The 14,478-nt window shown below is 40.8% G+C and overlaps 1 protein-coding gene across 4 annotated transcripts in view; it reads left to right on the top strand.

Annotated features, from left to right (window-relative positions):
* The window catches only part of tspan9a (tetraspanin 9a), a 310,877-nt gene that overhangs the window by 155,631 nt on the left and 140,768 nt on the right, over nucleotides 1–14,478 (top strand). The window lies entirely within an intron of this gene.

Genomic DNA, 14,478 nt, shown 5'->3' with positions numbered 1-14,478 from the left:
ATGTGTTTCTAATTACATCAGGAGTATATACTTGTTCCATTCTGTGCAAGCTACTATTCCTGGATGCAATGACAGAGTTAGTGGCAATGCACCAGGTCCTCTTTTGTATTCTGTGTAGTGCTGGGGGGGGGTGTCATCTGGGTCACTCCTTTAGATGGTTATGGGATTCAGAGCTAACATGGTGCTAAAATGATCCTTCTGGCATGTAACTGAGTGCAGCAGATAACATAGTCAGCAATAGTTTTATGCAATTGAATCCGTTTCTCTTATTGTCTTCACTATTGTTGTCAGCTGTAAATGCGTTCAGATGAAACCAATCAGAATTGTACTAATGCTGTGAAATTGTAATGATTACAACACTGAACATCTGATTTTCCTTGTGACTTGCATTTACCGTACTGACGGTAATACATTTCAGTGTGCTCAGTTTACTCACCCATAGATTTCATTCAGCGAGAAACAGTCAGTAAGTGGCAGGCTGGGCTGTGTGTAGCCATGCATGGGCATTTATTGGGAAAATGGGCATCCCTTGAATGATTACAGGATGGATTATAAGGCTTACAGGCGATGAGGGTAAGTCTTTTGTATGGATTCAGTGAAGCATTAAAAAATATCCCAACATGAAGGACTCAATCAACCCTGGAAACCCCTATCACTGATCTGGGAGCTCTGGTAACTGGGGCATGGGGGTGGCATTAGCCTCAGCCCAGTTATGAACAGGCAAGCCTTTGAAACATAAACACAAACACACACACACACACACACACACACACACACGTGTACCACACTAAAAATGAATCTGTCGTCCCATAAGAAAACAGCCAGCACAGGTCTTGACTGAAGCTGTTGATATTCTGCATCTTGCATATGCAAAGAAAAAAAGTGTAAAAATAAATTTTAAAAGAGTCTATCATCAACTCATGACACAATAGCCACCTTAGACAAACTGATCAGTGACTGGAGACCTAATAAACCAGCAACCTATAGAGGGATTTAAAGTGGTTGCTGAGCGTGCACAAAAATTGTTATTTGAAACAGTAAAATTCTGGCAGCACTTTACAATTAAAATATTTGTCCAGCATTGTTGCTTTGATGCCCACAGGCATTTTTGTTTCATCCTCTGCTTCATTTGGCTAAGACAGAGAGAAAAACAATGCTTCAATGGTTAATTTTCAGTCAAAGAAAGCAATTTCTTGCCTAATAAACTTTATGCTCTCATAAAACACCCACAGCTGCTTCAGCGGCCTGGTTGTTGACCACCTGCTTAACCTACTGGTCAAAGCCATGGCATGAACTGTGTTCTCTTAGGGTTGGATAGCTCCTTTGCTTATATCAAAGATTTCAGTTGTTTCATATTCCTGGAGCAAAGAATGTTTTCAGCGGGGAAAATGATTTTGGTGACTGAAACTAAATTTAAAAAGAGCTCACCCATATTTCTTACCAAAATGATCTCTGAGGCAAAGGTCCAAACTATATCCTTTCTTTGTGTTGCTAACAGGAGACAACACATTAATCTAACATATTTCTATTCAAATTGTGTTCTTGTCAAGAAATTATCCCCTTCTGGGATTATCATGAGAGATTTTCAGATGGATGTGACATAAAAAAAACCTTTAGTGTCTGAAAAACTGCGATCCTACAAAATGTATTTGTCTTAAATGGAGGATTTCTTTTTTTCATACTCATTGTGATTCTGTCCACAAAGAATGAAAAGAAATGGCTCAGAGGCTCCTCAGTGTCTTTCAAATGTCAATGTTTGTTTAGGTTAATAAGAAAGTCATAAATGCAGAGCTTACAATAGATGCATTCTTGCAGATATTGACCTACTATAATTCTGATCTCAGTCAGTTCCTGATCTCAAGATGGCCAGTGTTTGCATTAGAGACAACGGTTTTAGGCTGTTAAATAATCGATCAGGAGTTTTTCATTATTGCACTATTAGGTTTTTCTTTACTGAAATTTAATGACAATATTAGCCACTGAATTTTGTTAAATATCTTATTTAAAATGTATATTTCTTTATTATTTTATCGACAAACTAAGTCAAGTTGTGCATGCTGCAAACATAACTAAAATTCAGATCATTAGCACATGGTGACAGCAGAGAGGAAAACTACCTTTCAACAGAGAGAAACCCTCAGCAGAACCAGGCTCAGTATGGGCCGCCATCTGCCTCAGCCGGCTACAGGTTAGAAAGAGACGCAGACAAACACAGATGGTGTTGACAATGAATACCAGCCAGGACAAAAAAGAGAGACAAAGTTAGGAACAATATTAGTATACATAAGCATTGAGGATAAAAAGGGAAATGTAATGTTGGTCAGTGTTCCTCCTCCAGCAGTCAAGGTCTATACGAACATAACTGCAGGCATGGCTTGTTGTGCCTTAGCTGTATATTATCTCAGTCTGCTTGATAGAGACAACAACCTCAACTTTTAGCAAGACTGACATTGATATCTACTTTTCCTTAAGAGCCAGTCTCAAGAGATTTGTGGGAAGGCTTTTACTTCCCAAGCTCTTTTCAGGCTCAGTTTGTACTTAACAGTTTGCAGCAGAGAAACCTCACCACTAATAACTGGCCACTGCATGGCCCTACTAAGGAGCCAGAACAGAGGCTTTAGATTTCAAGGCCAGTGGTCTCTCATATATGTTTAATTTGTTGGTCTTCAGAAAGGTGATTCATACTGTCATGTGAGCATGCTGAAACACTTTCGTGAGTCTGTGTGCATCTATACTCTGGTAATTTCTTTTGTATTTTCCCCTCTGATCATTTGCTCATTATACTGACGGAAAGCAGTGTAATATGGTTGCTCGACCATCAACACATGATTACCTCAGTAGCTGCTGATGGACTTCTAAAAATGTCAATTTTGGGGTCAGTGCACATGTTAGTGGAGCTTTGAATAATGAGATCACTTCAGGAAAGGGTCCTGATAGGTTGCTTGAACACGCCAGGATGAAAGGAAGAGGGCTGGAGGTATGTTGTATCTTGATACTCCTGGTACTGTGCTGTTCTACCTTTCACACCTCAAAAATCACAAGGTTACCGAAGCTGGTAGATAGCTTTTCCTCTTAACTTCTGTCATGTCATCTGGAGACTGATGAGGGAATGATCCACTAGAGTAACCGGACACCAAGTACAGCAGGGGCCACTTCTTTCTGACACTGCACACATGGGCAAGCACACGTGCTGTGCACACACACAGATATCAGCCATCCTTGGAAGCATGTTTACCACCCATACATCTTCAGCCGCTTACACTAGTGTCTTAAAGCACAATGTAAAACAAGGTAAACAGTAGCAGGCACTCTAGGCATTGCTATACATGTGCTGATCTTTAGCCCCACCAGCAGTTGTTCGTGACCATCTGGCTCCTCTTTCTTATGAGGGATTAGACGAGTCTGAACTGCAGGGGGGAGTTTCGGGCAGATTAGAGTGGTACTTGGTTGTGCAGTTGAGGATTGAGAGCACAGCTCCTTAGGACAGCTCTATGCTAAAGCCTACATCATCAAAGCAAATGCCGTTGTGGTGTGACAACGTGTGACAAATAATGTCATTCAGTAGGGAAGAAGACCCGCTGTGCTCGCTCCTAATCATACTTTAATAGCATCTGCTGGACCAGCCTGATAGGGCCATTGCTGTTACGTCCTACTGGTGTTAGCCTTGGGAGCATATCAGTGCTGGTGTTCTTGCTGGGAGCAAGGATTTCATCTTCTGATTGTGTAGTACATTCTCAGTATGCACATTCTAAGCTCCTCGGTTCAGTATTCAGTTTCCTGTGAAACAACAATATTGTGTCAAAGTACTTATGTTGTGATTGCCAATTTTAAAAATTAAAGAGTTAAAAGGGGGCTTGGAAACAGTACTTAAAAATTTCGCTACCAAGTGTCTCGTAAAATCACCCACAAACTCTTTGTCTTTGTTGGAGATTAGTTAATAATAATAATCATCATCTTTATTGGTCATTGCACATGTACATTACAACGAAATTTGTCCTCTGCATTTAACCCATCAATTATAGGGAGCAGTGGGCTGCCATTGTGCGGCGCCCGGGGGAGCATTCTGGGGCTAAGGGTCTTGGCTCAGGGACCCAGAGTGGCAATCTGTGGGATACAAACTTGGCCCCCTCGTGTCCCCTCTGGAACACAAACCTCCTGTTCTAACCACTAGGCCACCGCTCCCCTGCACTAGTTCTGCAGCAGCCTAATGGGTCTGCTCCAGCTGTGCCATTATCCTGCCATATCAAAAGTTCAGATTCATATTTAAAAAGAAAGTGTCAGTTCAGCAGTATTGTCCTAGTAATACAAGAGGGATAAAATCAAAGCAGCTCCTTTGTTACAGCAGGAAACAACAAATGTGTTTAGCATTCATGAATTCCTGTGTTTACTTAAGGGATTGCTGCAGGATTGATCCCAAGGCCCCCAAAATTTTGGTTTTCTATCGATTTAAACGCTCACTCTGACTCTAAAATGTCAAATGTAGATACACTTTAATGCTACAGAGGGATATTCCAAAATTAAGGTGGTTTTGGGGAGTTTGGGCATGAATTTGTGTGAAAGTCTACATGTGGTTTTGTTGAACTCCATACAGTTTTCATATACACTGTTCCATGGCTTCCACCAAGACGGGAACACCCCAGGGTTTCAGTCTAAGGTTTCAGTCTCTCCACGAATATTTCAGTCAAGTTTAATGGCTCAAGAGAGTGTGTTATGTTTTATCGTTTATGGGTTCAGTGCACTCAGAATAACAATAAAAATAGCTTATTATGCACCAAACCTTTGCAGATATGCAGTCAGTTTAAATGTTACAGGTAATGATAAACTTCAATTAATTATTTTCAGAAAATCTAAATAAAACAAATATAATAAAATTATTTTTAATAAAGATATTTATAGAGTATGTCCATGTGCTTTACAGTATCAGCACTCAAAATTGCAGCGTGGCATGGAGGTGATCAGCCTCTGGTTCTGCTGAGGTGTTGAGGAAGCCCAGGTTGCCAGTCTCTGCATTGTTGATTCTGGTGTCTCTGATTTTCCTAAACCCCATAGATTCTCTGTGGTATTCAACTCAGGCCAGTTTGCTGGCCAATCTGGACAGAGTTACTCTGACTTCAGCAGCAGTCTAAAACAGGCAAATGTCCCCTAAACATTTGTATGAGCTTTACTTCACAATCCTCTCAAGGTTGCAAATATTATTGTCACTTTTGCACCTTTTCTAAAGTACCTGTTACTTCCACTCTACTCTCTGTTAATGTGCAACACTTTGCGAACAGTCGTTTTTTATAGCAATGAGATTTTGTGGCTTTATCTCCTTGTGGGGATTCTAAAAAAACATGCAAAGTACCAGAGACTGAAGCACTTAGGTTGCCATCCGAGGCACTATCTTGGATTGTATCGACCGATTCAAAGTTAAATAATACCTTCCAGTTCGATCCTAGTTATTAAACAGTGCTGTCAATTTCAGTACGTTATTCCAACTGGTAGAAAAGTTTTTAATGAAACCCAGCTGATTCCATCAAGCCTCTGATTTCACTTAAAATAAGTTCCTGGAACTCCTGTGCTTGTTTTATTTATTATTTATTTAAAGGTTTATTCCAAGCCAGTAAAAAAACAGATACAATCCAAAAAATATATAAAATAAATATAATTTTCTACAGAATACAAAAAAAGAAGAATTCCCATTCCTTAATAAATTATGATTGCCGCCTTTTATAGCTTAGTAACCAATTCTTCATATCAACATAACATATTACATCAAGAGCAATTTACATAAAGATCAGAATCAACATAAGCAATATATAGTTATTATAACTACAATATACTTAAGTACATTACAGACCCTGTCAGACCCTCTTGCCAACAACCATGTATTGTGACTTCCATTTATTTTCCTTAATTTCTAGGGCCTAACCCTGACCACAAACCCAACCCCTAACCCTAACCAGTTCATACCAGTGGCTATTGCTCTAAGACTGCAAGGGAAGCTCAGCTTCCCCTAAAATGTCAAAAAATAAGTGATCAAATATATACTGTTGTGTGTACATGTCATTGACTAAATATGCGCTACAACGCGCTCAACCTTTGTTCAGAATCAGCTTCTTATCACTGATAACGACGCAACTTTCCTCTCACTCATTCCCACAGCTTCACAGTGCTTTAAACAGTGAGTTCAATAGTGAAGCAGAAATACTGGGCTTTGTTCCGCCCATCGGATGCTCGGTGTCTCTGGGGGTCTATGGGGCAGTGGGCTGGCCTCGGCTGGCCCAGACGCTCAGCTTCTGCATGATGATTGGATGATCTGTCTGAGGCTGAATCCCTTTTTGATTGACAGCGAAATGAGCGAATCATCGATCTTGAAATTGAGCTTCCCCTCCTTGAAAGACCAGCATTCGCCACTGATTCATACCTAACCCTAACCATAACCATAATTCAATTCATACCCTAGTCCTAAACCTAACCCCTGTCCCTAGAATGGAATTTGGAAAAGTGAAGACCAGAAAAATGTCCTCACTCTGATAAAAATACGAAAAATGCTTCTCACTCAGCAGCAAATACAAGTACACACACACACACACTAACTTTTCCCATTGGTTCTCACTGCTTGGATCTTAAAGTTAGTAGTAGAAATACATTTATTGGCTTTAAATAAAATTAAAAAAACATACGATTTGGACTGCATGAAAAAAAAATTATTGGCGTGATCCAAAAATCCTGCTTTATGGTTAACTCTCACAGCATAAAGGATTAGGATAAAGATAAGATGTATTAAACTTTTACAGATATTGTCTCAAATTTATATGCAGTAGGTTAATTGGGACAAAACTAATGAGCAGTACAATAAGTGCAATCCATTATACTCCAAGACATATTTAATGCTGTTAATAATTGAGACACTTTTAGAAATTTCCCTTTGTATGTGTCTTTGTTTTCCAGTTCAATTTGTTGTCAATAGTTATTCTCAAACATTTTATTTCTGACACAGTATCAATATACAAACACCATCTATGTTTATTACTGGGTTTAAAATTTTCTTGTAATTTCCTAAAGAACTCTACTTTAGTTTTGTTTAAATTCAGAGATAATTTGTTTATATCCATCCATGATTTTAATTTAAATAGTTCCTTATTTATATTCTATATTAAGTCTCTATAACTATCACCACAGTGAAATATATGCGTTTCATCTGCAAATAGATGTAATTTTAATTACTTAGATACATTTATTATGTCATTAATACATAAATTAAATAACTTTGGACCCAATACAGATCCCTATGGGTCACCACAAGCATACTGTTGTCTCTTAATAATTAATTAGCTTTGAATCGAACTCAAAGCCACTGCCCTAATCCTATATCTTTCCAGTTATTTGAGTAATAATTCATGATTAAGAGGCTTTTTTTAAGTCAATAAATATTCCCACTGTATATTTCCTTCTATCTGAACTATTTGTGATCACTTCCACAGCATCAAGTAAGGCTAATAATGTTGACCTAGCTGACTTAAAACTATACTGACATTCATTAATTATATTAGGTAAAAAATACAATAGCCTCAGTGCTGCATGCTGTTGTCAACTTCTTCGACATATTTAATAATTTGTTAAACAGTAGTTGGTAAATTCATTAACTTTGTTGATTGCTGCTTGTAAAAGACGAAACGATGTGCTGTTTGCATCATGATCTGCTGCAGAGTTGGAGACTTGGTAACTTGAACTATGTTCTGGAGAACTGTCAGGTCAACTCTAAGACATGATCATGAAAATGACCAGAAATAAAGACTTGAAATATATCACTCCATCTGTAAATAATATACGAGTTTTACTTTTTGGACTGAAGTACTGAAATATGCTAACTTTCCACTGATAATATATTGACATGTACAGGTCCTTCTCAAAATATTAGCATATTATGATAAAGTTCATTATTTTCCATAATGTCATGATGAAAATTTAACATTCATATATTTTAGATTCATTGCACACTAACTGAAATATTTCAGGTCTTTTATTGTCTTAATACGGATGATTGTGGCATACAGCTCATGAAAACCCAAAATTCCTATCTCACAAAATTAGCATATCATTAAAAGGCTCTCTAAACGAGCTATGAACCTAATCATCTGAATCAACGAGTTAACTCTAAACACCTGCAAAAGATTCCTGAGGCCTTTAAAACTCCCAGCCTGGTTCATCACTCAAAACCCCAATCATGGGTAAGACTGCAGACCTGACTGCTGTCCAGAAGGCCACTATTGACACCCTCAAGCAAGAGGGTAAGACACAGAAAGAAATTTCTGAACGAATAGGCTGTTCCCAGAGTGCTGTATCAAGGCACCTCAGTGGGAAGTCTGTGGGAAGGAAAAAGTGTGGCAGAAAACGCTGCACAACGAGAAGAGGTGACCGGACCCTGAGGAAGATTGTGGAGAAGGGCCGATTCCAGACCTTGGTGGACCTGCGGAAACAGTGGACTGAGTCTGGAGTAGAAACATCCAGAGCCACCGTGCACAGGCGTGTGCAGGAAATGGGCTACAGGTGCCGCATTCCCCAGGTCAAGCCACTTTTGAACCAGAAACAGCGGCAGAAGCGCCTGACCTGGGCTACAGAGAAGCAGCACTGGACTGTTGCTCAGTGGTCCAAAGTACTTTTTTCGGATGAAAGCAAATTCTGCATGTCATTCGGAAATCAAGGTGCCAGAGTCTGGAGGAAGACTGGGGAGAAGGAAATGCCAAAATGCCAGAAGTCCGGTGCCGTGTCAGCTGCTGGTGTTGGTCCACTGTGTTTTATCAAGGGCAGGGTCAATGCAGCTAGCTATCAGGAGATTTTGGAGCACTTCATGCTTCCATCTGCTGAAAAGCTTTATGGAGATGAAGATTTCATTTTTCAGCACGACTTGGCACCTGCTCACAGTGCCAAAACCACTGGTAAATGGTTTACTGACCATGGTATCACTGTGCTCAATTGGCCTGCCAACTCTCCTGACCTGAACCCCATAGAGAATCTGTGGGATATTGTGAAGAGAACGTTGAGAGACTCAAGACCCAACACTCTGGATGAGCTAAAGGCCGCTATCGAAGCATCCTGGGCCTCCATAAGACCTCAGCAGTGCCACAGGCTGATTGCCTCCATGCCACGCCGCATTGAAGCAGTCATTTCTGCCAAAGGATTCCCGACCAAGTATTGAGTGCATAACTGTACATGATTATTTGAAGGTTGACGTTTTTTGTATTAAAAACACTTTTCTTTTATTGGTCGGATGAAATATGCTAATTTTGTGAGATAGGAATTTTGGGTTTTCATGAGCTGTATGCCAAAATCATCCGTATTAAGACAATAAAAGACCTGAAATATTTCAGTTAGTGTGCAATGAATCTAAACTATATGAATGTTAAATTTTCATCATGACATTATGGAAAATAATTAACTTTATCACAATATGCTAATATTTTGAGAAGGACCTGTATATGTAAATTATAACCTGTTTAAATATTATCAAATGTATTGTTACCTGTATGTTTAGTCTGATCCTTAAAATGCTCTTCTTAATAAAGAAACTTGTCATATTTATGTGCATTTTAATGAAGCTCTGTAATTAGTATTCTCTATAAATTGCTTAGTCACTCTGAATCTAAATTTAGAGTGGCTGAACGGCTTGGTAAATATTTCCATATGCCTCCTTTTGTCCACTGGATCATTTGGGAAATTCTCTTAACCTACATGTCTTTCCTCTGGCTGCTTTGATTTCCAGCCCATGTTGTGTAGTGCCTCTGAGCTCATTAGCGCTTGCCGCAGATCACTTGGTGAATGGAGATTCTGTGGTTTACTCCTGGGGATCGAGGTAATAGAGCTGGAGAATTGACGGTGCATTCTACGCTTAGATGGCACTGGTAGGTGGTGCTTTTTGCAGGGGAATTAGGTCTTTCAACCCGGTTCTGATTATTATTTGAAAATTTTCAGCTTCAGAGCAGTTAGGCCATTGTCTGATGTTGTAAAAGGAGGGTTCCGACTCACCAAAAGGTAAAAATATACATTGTTTTAAAGCAGTGATTTAATCATTTCTACTGTAGCAGAGTGATTGAGCCATGTAACTCAAACATGATATCACAATGGTACATTTCTTTGGCAGTTTTATTGCTTTTTTGTTTTTATGCTGTGCAGCTACTGTCAGGATCTGTCTGTGTTAGGTTTTGAGTTTTGCTTTTTTGTTGGTTTCTCTGCACTTCCCTGTCTGTGTTCTCCAAGTTACTGTTCATATTGGATTAGCGTCATGATTTATTATGGTGTTTAGAGCACTTTCTCGATTTCTGTGTTATTTTGAGTTTATATTTTTCTTATAGATCCGTTCCCTCCTTGTTAATGTCCTTTAGTTAGTCTCATTGTTTACTTGCTGCAGCTCAATTAGATGTTTTTCTGTTACCTCCCGGTATTCCCTGCTTATTTGTGTAAATTAGTCACTCTCCCTCAGTATTCTTGAGGCTCCCTTCCACCAGCTGCTAATGATTCTCCCCCCGTAATAGTCTACTCAGTTCATTGGCCCATACTTCACTTCCCTCAGTATTTAAACTCTGATTTTCATTGTTTGCCACTGGTTCCTCTGGATGTCTACCCTGAAAACTAGCCTGCAAATCTTCCCTGCCCATGTTCCATGTCCAGTTCTTTTGTAAGCCTCTTATTGGTAATTATGTATTATTACACAACTCTTCTACTCACTATGTGGCTCCCTTGCTTTGCTCTGTACCTTGGTCTAAACCAAAACCAGTATTATATTACAGAAGGAACCAGTCATCAGGACCAAGTAGACAGCACTGGGAAATTAGTCCTCGGAGTACCCTACCCCATTACCTGCTTCAGCACACACCTTTGCTGAACCGGCTGACGTTTCATGCCGGCCTGCTGCCGCCTCTTTATCGCACTGTAGTCGCCAGCGCTCCCCACCTGAAGTGGCCGGCAAGCTCTACGCTTGCTGACGCCACCAGTCTCTCCTTGTTTGGAGCAACTGATGCTGAGCCCTCCTAGTCCACAGCAGCCGCTGCCGAGCTTTCCACATACGCCTAACTCTCCCCACCCGCAGAGCCATTTAATCTTCCATACAAGGAAGATGGTCAGGTTTTGGATTGAATGATGAGATGATTTAAAAGATTACAGGGCTTTGTCAGCACCTCCTAATCTCCCCCAGCTCACCATGGCAGAGACTGCACTTTCTTAACCAGCTGAAAGACTAGGCAAAGAAACAGGGAAGTTTGTTACCTCGGGAAAAAATTGCCAAACTACTTCAGAATGTCAAGCCTGAGCATCAGAGAGCTGCAGATCATCTCTCCCCATTGAACCTCTCTCCCATCTCCAAGGATGAGACAGGCCTTCTCACTTTTTCCGGAGGGTCTGGTCGACACCTTTCTCCTCTGCCTGGCATCTCCGACCTCACTTCCGGCATCTGTCAGCCGAGCATGCCCCGCATTCCAGCTCTCAGCTCAGCCTACCCAAACCCAGGATGCTCCGCCACTCACCACTGATCCTTCATCGTCCTCCAGTTGGCTTCAGCAAGAAATGACTGGGTCTTCTCTTCCTAGGCAGCTTCTAGCAGCTGAGTTCACTGCTCAGTCTCCCCAGAAAACATTTTTTTCTTGGCACCACTGCCTTCTTCCTCATCACCATCAACAATTCTGGTTCTGCCATCTACACTGTTGGCTTCACCAGCAACAACATTATTATTTTCATCAAGTCTCCAGAGCGCTGTAGCACAGCTTGCCTCTTCCACCTCTCGACACCACTGTAAGACGTGCGCCTTGGCTCAAGTTATCGCCGCTGATAATCTGCTCGATGCTTCAGTGTCTAAGTCCGCTGATGGTCTTCTTGACGCTTCAGCCTCTTCCCTCGCTGAGGGTCTGCTCGACGCCTCTGCCTCCAATGAGGGTCTGCTCGCCGCTTCAGCTCCTGTTTCCGCTGAGGGTCAGCTCGACACTTCAGTTTCCCCTGACCAGCCATCACCGCTGTCTTTATCTGAATATCCACCTATAACATTGTTACCGCCTCCTGTTCCCGAGTTCCGTGAGGGCTTCGAGAGTGAACTGCTTCAGTCCCCCGGTCCTGAGGGGTTCGAGAACGAACTGCATCAGTCTCCAGCAGTCCCTGCGCTGCTCTCCCAAGCTCCTCCGCAGGTTCAAGTCTCCTGAGCTCCTCTGCTGGTTCAAGTCTCCATCCCGACCTCTTGGTCAGTCTCCAGAAGAGGTTCTCCATTGTCGACCACCTGACAGGGGTCCTCAGTGCACCAGGGCCAACCCCCAGACAAGCTTCTTTGTGGTTTCTCCCGGTCCCCCTGGCGGCCTCACATGTGCCTGATTCACCAGCTTGCTCGTGACCGACCTCCAGGCAGAGTTTGTGGAGGGTTCTCTACTCTCCGGGCGTCTAGGGCCTCGTCTTTGCCGCCGTTGTCAGCCTCCAGGTCCTCGTTCTCGCCACCGTCACTTGCCCCCAGGTCCTCATCTTTGCCACCATTGCCTCCTGAATTCTGTTATGGCCCGGGACGACCTCCCAGCCATCCACCTGAGCTCTGTTTTTTCTGTTTTTTCATTCAGCTTGATCCTTGGTGTTGGTGCTTGTTGTCTACAAGGGCAAAGGATGTATAGGAAATATTTTAAAAGCATGGAGTGAAAATTTCCCACCTTGCATCAGGATTCTGAATCCCCCTACATTTTACTGGCTTTTCCAGAATGATGCTTCACCCTTACATTGAAGACATAGTGATAGGTGTAGTTTATTTATTTACTGTTTATTTGCACGTCTGACAGTTTTTGTCTGAAAAGGTCACACACATAAACCATTTATAATCTTTGTTCATTTAGTGTTTGAATGTAGAAAATGCAGAGATGCGTGTTGTTGTTAGCTTGTATTGATAAAACGGCAACTAATTAGCCTATGCAAATGCTCCTAAAGCCTACTATTTTTCTGTCATGTAACTAGAACATGTTTCAGATGGCTTTAGAACATTTCCTTATTGAAAGCCTTTATTAAATATAGATGCTTTTAAAGAAAAATGGCAACAAAGACAAGCTCAATGCCTGCAGCTTCACAGCTAAAAATGATGTTACGTTTTATATTGGAATTCACTTTGATGGAAAGAAGCTGGATTTTTAATGCATCGTGGAGTTCAAGATATTTGGCTTAGCAGCAGCTCAGCACCACAAACACATTGAGCTTCATTATCTTAGCACAAGCTGTTGCTGCTGCAGCCATTCCACAACAGACATATCTTTATTGTATATTATTGGACGCTGTTAGCCTTTTCTGGTAATGCAGAAAAAATCCGCTTTGCTTTTTCATGTTCTGCTCAGAAAACAGCTTATCCATGATCTTGGTGCATATCATGTTTGTAATCAAAGGAGCAATACTGCAAATGAAAAATGTTTTTAGATCTTCCTTTTGTTCTTTTTCTGTAGGAGTGACTGTAAACTATTGTAGTATCTGTGGTCACCTTCATCTGCTTCAAAAACACTAGTTAATGCATCTGTGTAAAGTGTTAATGCAAAATGTTACAGCAGCTTGCTCGTACAATTCGTCAGCATTTTGTCCATCACCTGAAGGCAAATACAATGAACCCTGTGTTTCCCCGTTGTTCCTTATCTCAAATCTCATTACGCTGGCTGGAATAATTATTCTGTTCATTTTCCAAGGATAAAATTAAACATCTCTTCAAAGGGAGAAGGCAAATGTGTGAATGATCGTGAGTAAATATGTGTATATACTTATTTCCCTAGACTGTATAAAACCAAATATAACCTTTCTTTACTCTCACATAAACATTTTCTATTTTCAATCGGTTAGGAAAACCATATTTGTTCCTTTCCTAAATGACAAAACAATGAGAGAGATAATGTTTTAATAACTTTCTTCAAATTCAGAAGTCTACATATTCTAAGATGCCTTTTAACAATTCACAATTTAACAATTTAGAAAGCCAAGATGGCTTTGCTTATCTTCATTCATTCATTCATTCATTCATTCATTCATCTTCTATACCTCTTACCCCATAGTGGGTCATGAGGAAGCTGATGCCTATCCCCAGCAGTCTACGGGCGAGAGGCAGGGTACACCCTGCACAGGTCGCCAATCAATCGCAGGTCAACTCTTTCCGAATCTGATTAAACTTAATTCTCAACATTTGAGTTCGTTAGAAAACACACGTACTTCCTTGTATGACATCATATGTTAATAAAAAATATCTGCCATGATATCAGGGAGAGAATTATGGATCTCCACAGGTCTGGTTCATCTTTGGGTCCATTTTCCAGATTTCTGAAGATGTGATCTGTTAAAATAAGTATAAACAGCATAGGAATGTCCAGCCATCATATGGTTCAGGAAGAAGATGGGTTCTGTGTTCCAGAGTTCAACAGGTTGGGTATGTATGAATCAACCCCAGACCAAAAGCTAAAGACCTTGTGAAGATGCTGCTGAAGCTGCTAAGAGAGTCATTATCAACAGTAA

This window comes from Girardinichthys multiradiatus, chromosome 2, assembly GCF_021462225.1.
Source record: "Girardinichthys multiradiatus isolate DD_20200921_A chromosome 2, DD_fGirMul_XY1, whole genome shotgun sequence".
In the NCBI taxonomy this organism is placed as follows: Eukaryota; Metazoa; Chordata; class Actinopteri; order Cyprinodontiformes; family Goodeidae; genus Girardinichthys; species Girardinichthys multiradiatus.
Note: the sequence above shows the minus strand (reverse complement) of the source record. Positions and strands in the feature narration are given on the sequence as shown.